Source organism: Limulus polyphemus, unplaced genomic scaffold (assembly GCF_000517525.1).
Source record: "Limulus polyphemus unplaced genomic scaffold, Limulus_polyphemus-2.1.2 Scaffold2377, whole genome shotgun sequence".
NCBI classification, from domain to species: Eukaryota; Metazoa; Arthropoda; class Merostomata; order Xiphosura; family Limulidae; genus Limulus; species Limulus polyphemus.
In genome coordinates, this window is record NW_013667987.1 from 105,561 (window position 1) to 112,489 (window position 6,929).

Consider the following 6,929-nt stretch of genomic DNA (forward strand, 5'->3'; position numbering starts at 1 on the left):
TTTACAGGTCGTATCTTCTTCCGTACTGGTCTGTGTCTCATTGGCTTCTGCTCAACGTGGGGTTCATCAGGAAATATCCCAATATAGGTAACAGTCACATCAGTGGTAGTAACTTTATTAATGGCTTCACTGTCTTCCTTATCAAAACCGGGTAGAATTTCTTCGACAGTGGCTTTTTCAGATGACACGTCTTCAGCAGCATCATTTGTTCCATTGTTCACTTTGTTCCAACTGAAATGTCCTGGACCATGATAACGCCAAAGCTTGTTGGCATGCATCACCTTTGGCTTACCTCGCCGACCACATTTTATCTGGAAAGTCACATCTGAGAGACAATCCACTATTTCATATGGGCCTTCCCATGGCGAAGACAACTTAGGAGACTTCCCTTTGGTCTTCTTGGGATTACACAACCATACCTTGTCTCCTGGTACAAAGCTGACTTCAGTAGATCTCTTCTCATAACATAGCTTCATGGAATCAGCAGACGTTTTCAAGTTTCAACCCACTTGATGGTGAATATCATTCATCCTTTCAGATAACACTTTCACAAACTCTGGCACATTTTCAGGCAACTCTTTGTAACGTGGGCATCCTGTTATCAGGTCCACTGGCAACCAAAGTTCCTGACCAAACATCAGCTTTGCTGGAATGTATCTAATGACTTCATGCTCTGCTGTTCTATAGGCCATCAACAGTGGAGGGAGTAAGATATCCCAGTCATCTTGGCAGCTAAGCTATTACAAAACTCTGCCAATTCCTGTCCCAGTGTCCAATTGTACTTTTCTACCATCCCATCACACTGTGGGTGAAGTGGTGTGACCTGGTCTTTCGTGTACCAAACAACTTGCAGCATTCATGGAACACAGCTGATTCAAAATTACGGCCTTGATCCGAATGCAGTTCATATAGCATACCAAACGTGAAGAAGAAATCACTAATAGCCGAAGCTACAGTTGTAGCCTCCTGATTTGGTATTGCATATGCCTCAGGCCACTTGATGAAATAATCTATCAACACACAAATGTACCTATTTCCAGCACGAGTTCGGGGCAATGGACCAGCAATGTAAAGGGCTATTCTTTCCATTGGTGCACCAACTTGATATAACTTCATTGGAGCACTTCCATTATGCTTGGGTCCCCTTTTAGCACAACATGTACTTCATGTCCTGCTCCATTCTTCCACATCTTGCCTCATACCTATCCAGTCTCTGTCATAGGGGAAGTTTAACAGGAGGACATCTTGGAGTTAAGAAGACATTGAGGTCATGGGATTGACACAGCACAACTTCCCGTAACTTTCTCGGTATAACCGTTTGCCAGGTCGTCACTTTCCCGTCTCCGGAGAAGAATACCATCTTCAAGCTTCAACTGGTCCCATTGTGCCCAATAGTTCTTTGTCACAGGGCTTAGACTAGACACCTTCTCCCAAGCAGGGCGCAAAACACCTGCTTTTAGAAAATCAATTATTGGCTTCAAATCTTGGTCTTTCTCCTGCTCTGATTTAATATCTATACCTGGTTCCATTTCACCATCATCAACTCCTTCAGTCACTTTGACTTCAGCTTGATGACACCTGGTTAGCTCAACCTCTTTTTTAACACTTACCGGAATTTGAACTTTGTTGTTCCCAAACGTCATTTTATCAAAATTAATTACACACTTCCTCGGTAATAGATAGTCCAATCCTAATATGCACTGGTCTTCAATGTCAGCCAAGTATACTTTCTGTCTGTTCTTCATGACCATGAGCTCGATAGTTACCCACACTGGTACCCACAACCTTGCAGAATGTCCTGTCACACCACAGAGCTTCTGTACAGCTTCTGGTACTCCTTTGTGATTTAACACCTTGATGCTCACAAGGGTTTGTTGAGACGCAGAATCTATGATAAAGTTGCACTTTTGGCCATCTAGCTTTCCTCTCACGTAGACGCTATATGTGCTTGGCATTTTACACCTAGCCCTTGGGACTTTCACTTTGCTCTTGGGGGCATAGAGCAGGCGGTCTATGATAATATTTTATATTTCCAAAGTTATTCGTACTTTTTTTTCCAGTCTGATGTTTTACTAAACATATTTATAAATAGGCCAGAAAGAGAAAGTGTGAGAGACAGCACACATCCTACGATAGTAATTTGACAAAGGGTAAAAAACAATTCAAAACTAAGTCTTTGAACATTGTAATGTAATTTATTGTTATGTAATTTAGTAATTCAAAAATATGGACGCCTCTACCCGCTGTGCGTCGCTGTATTCATGTCACATGCAACGTATTGAATAACCGTGTACTGGCGTAGATAGATAATGAAATATAAGTACAGAGCATGTGTGCGTGTGCTAAATTAATAAAAATATCCCGATATAAAACTTCTCGCACCTGTGAAGGCCTAAAGCATAATATATGGCTAACATGTACACATGTGCAACAAGAATATTTATACATTTTACATCACTAGCAAATATTTGGAAACGTTATAGGCCTGTGTTCTTCGGCGGCTTTCCATTATATATATACACATTTTATATATTGTTACGTCTCCGTTTGTTAATTGATTTTTCCGTAACTTCGTTCCAACGAAACTTTAACGGACACAAGTCTTTACTTAATAAAACTGGTTTATTCTTTCCGAATATAACTCTGCCATACACTTAATCTCAATACTCGCGCTAAAACAACACTGTAACGAACGAACGTTAACTTCAACAATACCGTGTGACTGCAGTTCAATTACTCACTATCTACACACACATTACCTTCCCCTCTTTTATATAACAGCGTACCCTATTTCTAGTAAGAGCTTGGAACATTTAAGAATCCAAAAGGATCAACTGGAAAAACATTTCAATAAATGGAACTATCCATCCCAAACTGGTCCGTCTTACGTGTGTATCCAATTCGTGTACATAATTAGATATATATAAACTGGTTTAAATGCATAATAGAAAACATGCTTATGCTGTCGCATTTAGGAATCCATTATCATATGTTACCCAACACGTTCGGATAAGTGACAGACGGCTTTAAATTATGAATATAATTTTGATGGGAATAACCTTAACAGTGCTATAGGGGGAAAATCTTAGTGTTCTTGTTGATGAATCTCATAAGCCATCCAAGCAGGGTGGTAAGGAACCCAAGAATGAATACAATATTCCAAATAAGACCTTACCAGTGACCAAAGCAATTAAGTAATAGTCTCTTTAAACTGTAAATACAACCCAAAATCTTATTTACTCTGCCACTTGCAACAGCATATTGCTTGATTGGCTTAAGAGACTGATCAATGAAAACTCCAAATTTTCTTTTCTTCCATAATGCTATTAAGTTTATACACTCTAAAAATAAACTTATAATTTAAATTATGATAACACACATGCATTATTTTGTATTTATTATAATTAAAACTCATCTGCCAGATATTTGCTCAACTCACCAAATAATCTAAGTCCTTGTGTGAAGCAGCAGTGTTCCCCCTCACAGCTAGCAACACCCAAGAACTTAATACCAACAGAAAATTTAACTTACTGACCATTCACTTATCTATGTCACTGATATAACACAAAAAGGGTAAAGGTACCAACACAGATGAATGCTTGGACAGACACCAAGATTCCCAATATATACGAGTTTAAATACACACAGCTAGCATTTATTACTAATTTTCAAATTTGCATAGTTAAGTAAATATTACATCTTACATTTTGCATATCTGTTGCATTAAAACATCAGTTCTGCTTTACTCTTCACAGTACTTAGATGTGCATGCTTATTAGTCTGAGTTTAATATTTGTGTAACTTTTCATAATTACATAGTGAACCTAGAATTTTATGTTTTTATTAATATTTCTTTTCATTCCTGCATAGCAGGAGTTTAATTATACACTGGCAATAATATAATGCACAACTGTGATTGCTAATAAATATATAATAAACAATGCACTGTATAGGAAGGAAACAGACTGAAGATACTGTTGCTTTTGAGCTGTTGGCATTAGCCTCAACTACCTTCTAGAAGTAAAAGGTTCTCAAAGTTTCAAAATAGTTCCTTTATTTTTTTTGAAGTAGTTTAATGGCCAGCAGGTTTTATTTTATACATTTTGAAAAAAAAAAAGACATGAGAAAAACATTGCTTTACAAACCTTAAGACTTAATAAAAAAAAAAATGTATATTTTGTCTATGAAAACATTGTAATCTTTACTGATAACCTGCCAAATTTTGTTAACAAAAAAAAAAAAGACATGAGAAAAACATTACTTTAGAAACCTTAAGACTTGATAAAAAAATTTTTATATTTTGTGTATGAAAGCATTGTAATGTTTACTGATAACCTGCAAAATTTCGTTAACATTTGCTTACTAATTTAAAAGTTATAGCATGAAAATTATAGCAAGCACAAAATGGTTATGATGTTAGTCCCATGGACTGAACCGTGCTGAAAAAGAGTTAACTTACATGACAGAAAAGCATGTAAACTAAATTCATTGATAAATAAAAGTTATATTTTGTCAAGAGTGACCAAGCCCTAGTAATATAATTTCTGCAAATAGCAAAAAGATTAGGTAGATTTTTTTGTGTGGGTTTTTCATCAAAAAACCCAGTGGGGAAAAGTGGGTTAGGCCCACCCAGGTCTATTCTGATAAGTATGAAAGCCATGACAAGTCCTAATGTAATAGTAACTACCCATATAAAAAGTTATACAGACAAGTGCCACTAGAATATGAAGTCATAAGCATGAAATATAATACTAAAACTCACATGAAAGAGGAAAACAGCATAATACCCTTTAGGTGTCATGTAATATTGGATCCAAGTTAGTAAGACTATTTTTAAAGCAGCAAAATATAAGATTATGACATTTTGAATAGATATAGATAAATAGGAAGCTGAATAAAGATACCAGCTACAAAGCCCCACCAAAAAATATGCCAAGTTTAACCATATCACTTTCAATTTTTTCTATAAACTTCAATTCACTTTGAAAATATTAATTCATTAGTTTTTATGATAAGTTGAAATGACACTATGTCATAATGCAAAATCATTAAAGAATGGATGTTTTATAGGAGAATAAAATATTAGTAGAAGATATGGTTCCATCCCACTGTTTTCATTCAGTATCCTTCTCTCCAAAGTTAAATGGAGAGGATTCAGTGTTAAAGAAAATATCACTGTTACACTTGTCAAATCCAAATCGTCTACAGATCAAGGGGAAAAGTCCACTTGCTGCCCAAATTTTGACACAACAAACTGATAACAAGTTTACATTACACTTTCTTAAATAGTAAGGGTTGTAGGACTAAAATTAACACACACACAAACATCTTTTTAAGGAACTATTTCATATTATGAAAAATTATTCTTTATGAAGATTTCTACTAAAATTTCATACTCTTTTCACTATTTATCTGACACTAACCTTTTGACAGATATTTCCATGTAGGAACCTGTTAAATGTGATGTCCTTACTTTAACTGAATTTCAAACAAAATCTTCATAAAAATATTTACAAAAACTAACTCATAATCATAATATAAATTTACAAGTTGCACTAAAGGTTCACCTGAGAGTTTTGCATTGTAATACTTATACAGTCATATTCATCTTTTGGCTTTCTTCCATAAAAATAAGTGTGAAACACTCATAATACTAAATGTTTTGTACTTCATTATACATGTCCACTATTACCGTAACTCAATGTAAGCAGATCAGCTTAGGTAAATGCAAATTGTAGAACTAGAAACACTAAGCATGATTTTTGAATACTGTGACAATTTGAGTAGTGACGACGTTAACTCAGTTCTTAGTCAGTTAGTATTCAAACTTCATAATATTATTATTAATAATTAATAATAATATTTCAACAAATTATCATTATCAGTAACACTACAGTGATATGCAATGTTTTACTATGACTATATATTTTGATCTTATTAGAACGTTGCAAAAATTAGGTTACTCGTTTATAATTGTTTCAAACAGGAATCACAGTTTTATACCTACCTGAAATTTAGGCTTAATGTAGCTCAATTCAATTATAATTTAGGCTTAACCTCAACTCTGGTCCGTCAATTACTGACGCTGTGCTGTCCAGACTTGGGTCACAAAAAAAGTTGAAACCAATCGTAGTGGCCTATAGGCGATCCGATTATATACACACTAATCTTACTCTTAGTAGAATACATCATTTCTACTACACTCTAAAAGTAACCAAACGGGTGACACACTTGCATTCCTTAAACAACTTGTCTCTTTAATTTCATCTATATCACTTCACATTTGAAAAATTATCAATATAAATAAATATGGCGTTGCACCAAACAAGATAGAAGTATTGCATTGTGGGAGTACGTCATGTTAAATGATCCATTTTGATAGTGCCATCTTTACTAGAACATTTAATATTATTTTAGAAAAAATAAAGCGAATATTTTTTTATTTTGCACTTTGGATATAATTGACCAAACAGTTAGACATGGAAACAAGAAAACTACTGTGGTAATTTCAGTTTAAAAACTACCAAATTTCCGACAAGTATTAGATAGACAGATCCACAAGTAACTTACAAATTCCTTCAGGAAAGTTAGGGGAGTAACTTTCCCTAGTGCATGTATAATAACGAGACTTGACAAAGTTGATAAATATTGAATCAATCTTTATTACAATACTAATAAAAAGCAAATAAAGCATAGATAATTACTCACATGAAAAGACAATCACTGTTACTAGGTTGTGCATAATCTCATAACTTTCTCTCTCTCTCTCTCTCTCAAGATGATATTATAAGTAAGTTTAAATTCACAATAATAGAACAACACCAAATTTATATCGATACAAGTTCCAACAATTTCATGTGTCCTCTTTAGTCCACGTTTAGCAGATATTTACTAAGCCTTCCCTTAGACTCAAATAAACACTCCAGTAG

General features: G+C 34.6%; 1 protein-coding gene across 2 annotated transcripts in view; it reads right to left on the minus strand.

Moving 5' to 3' along the window:
• The window catches only part of LOC106466766 (ubiquitin-like protein 3), a 21,379-nt gene extending 15,022 nt beyond the window's left edge, over positions 1-6,357 (minus strand). For both annotated transcript variants that reach the window (XM_013927065.2, XM_022394853.1), the window contains exon 1: positions 6,008-6,357. The gene's annotated coding sequence lies outside the window, so the exon portion shown is untranslated. The remainder of the gene's footprint in view (positions 1-6,007) is intronic.
• Positions 6,358-6,929: the final 572 nt, after the last annotated feature.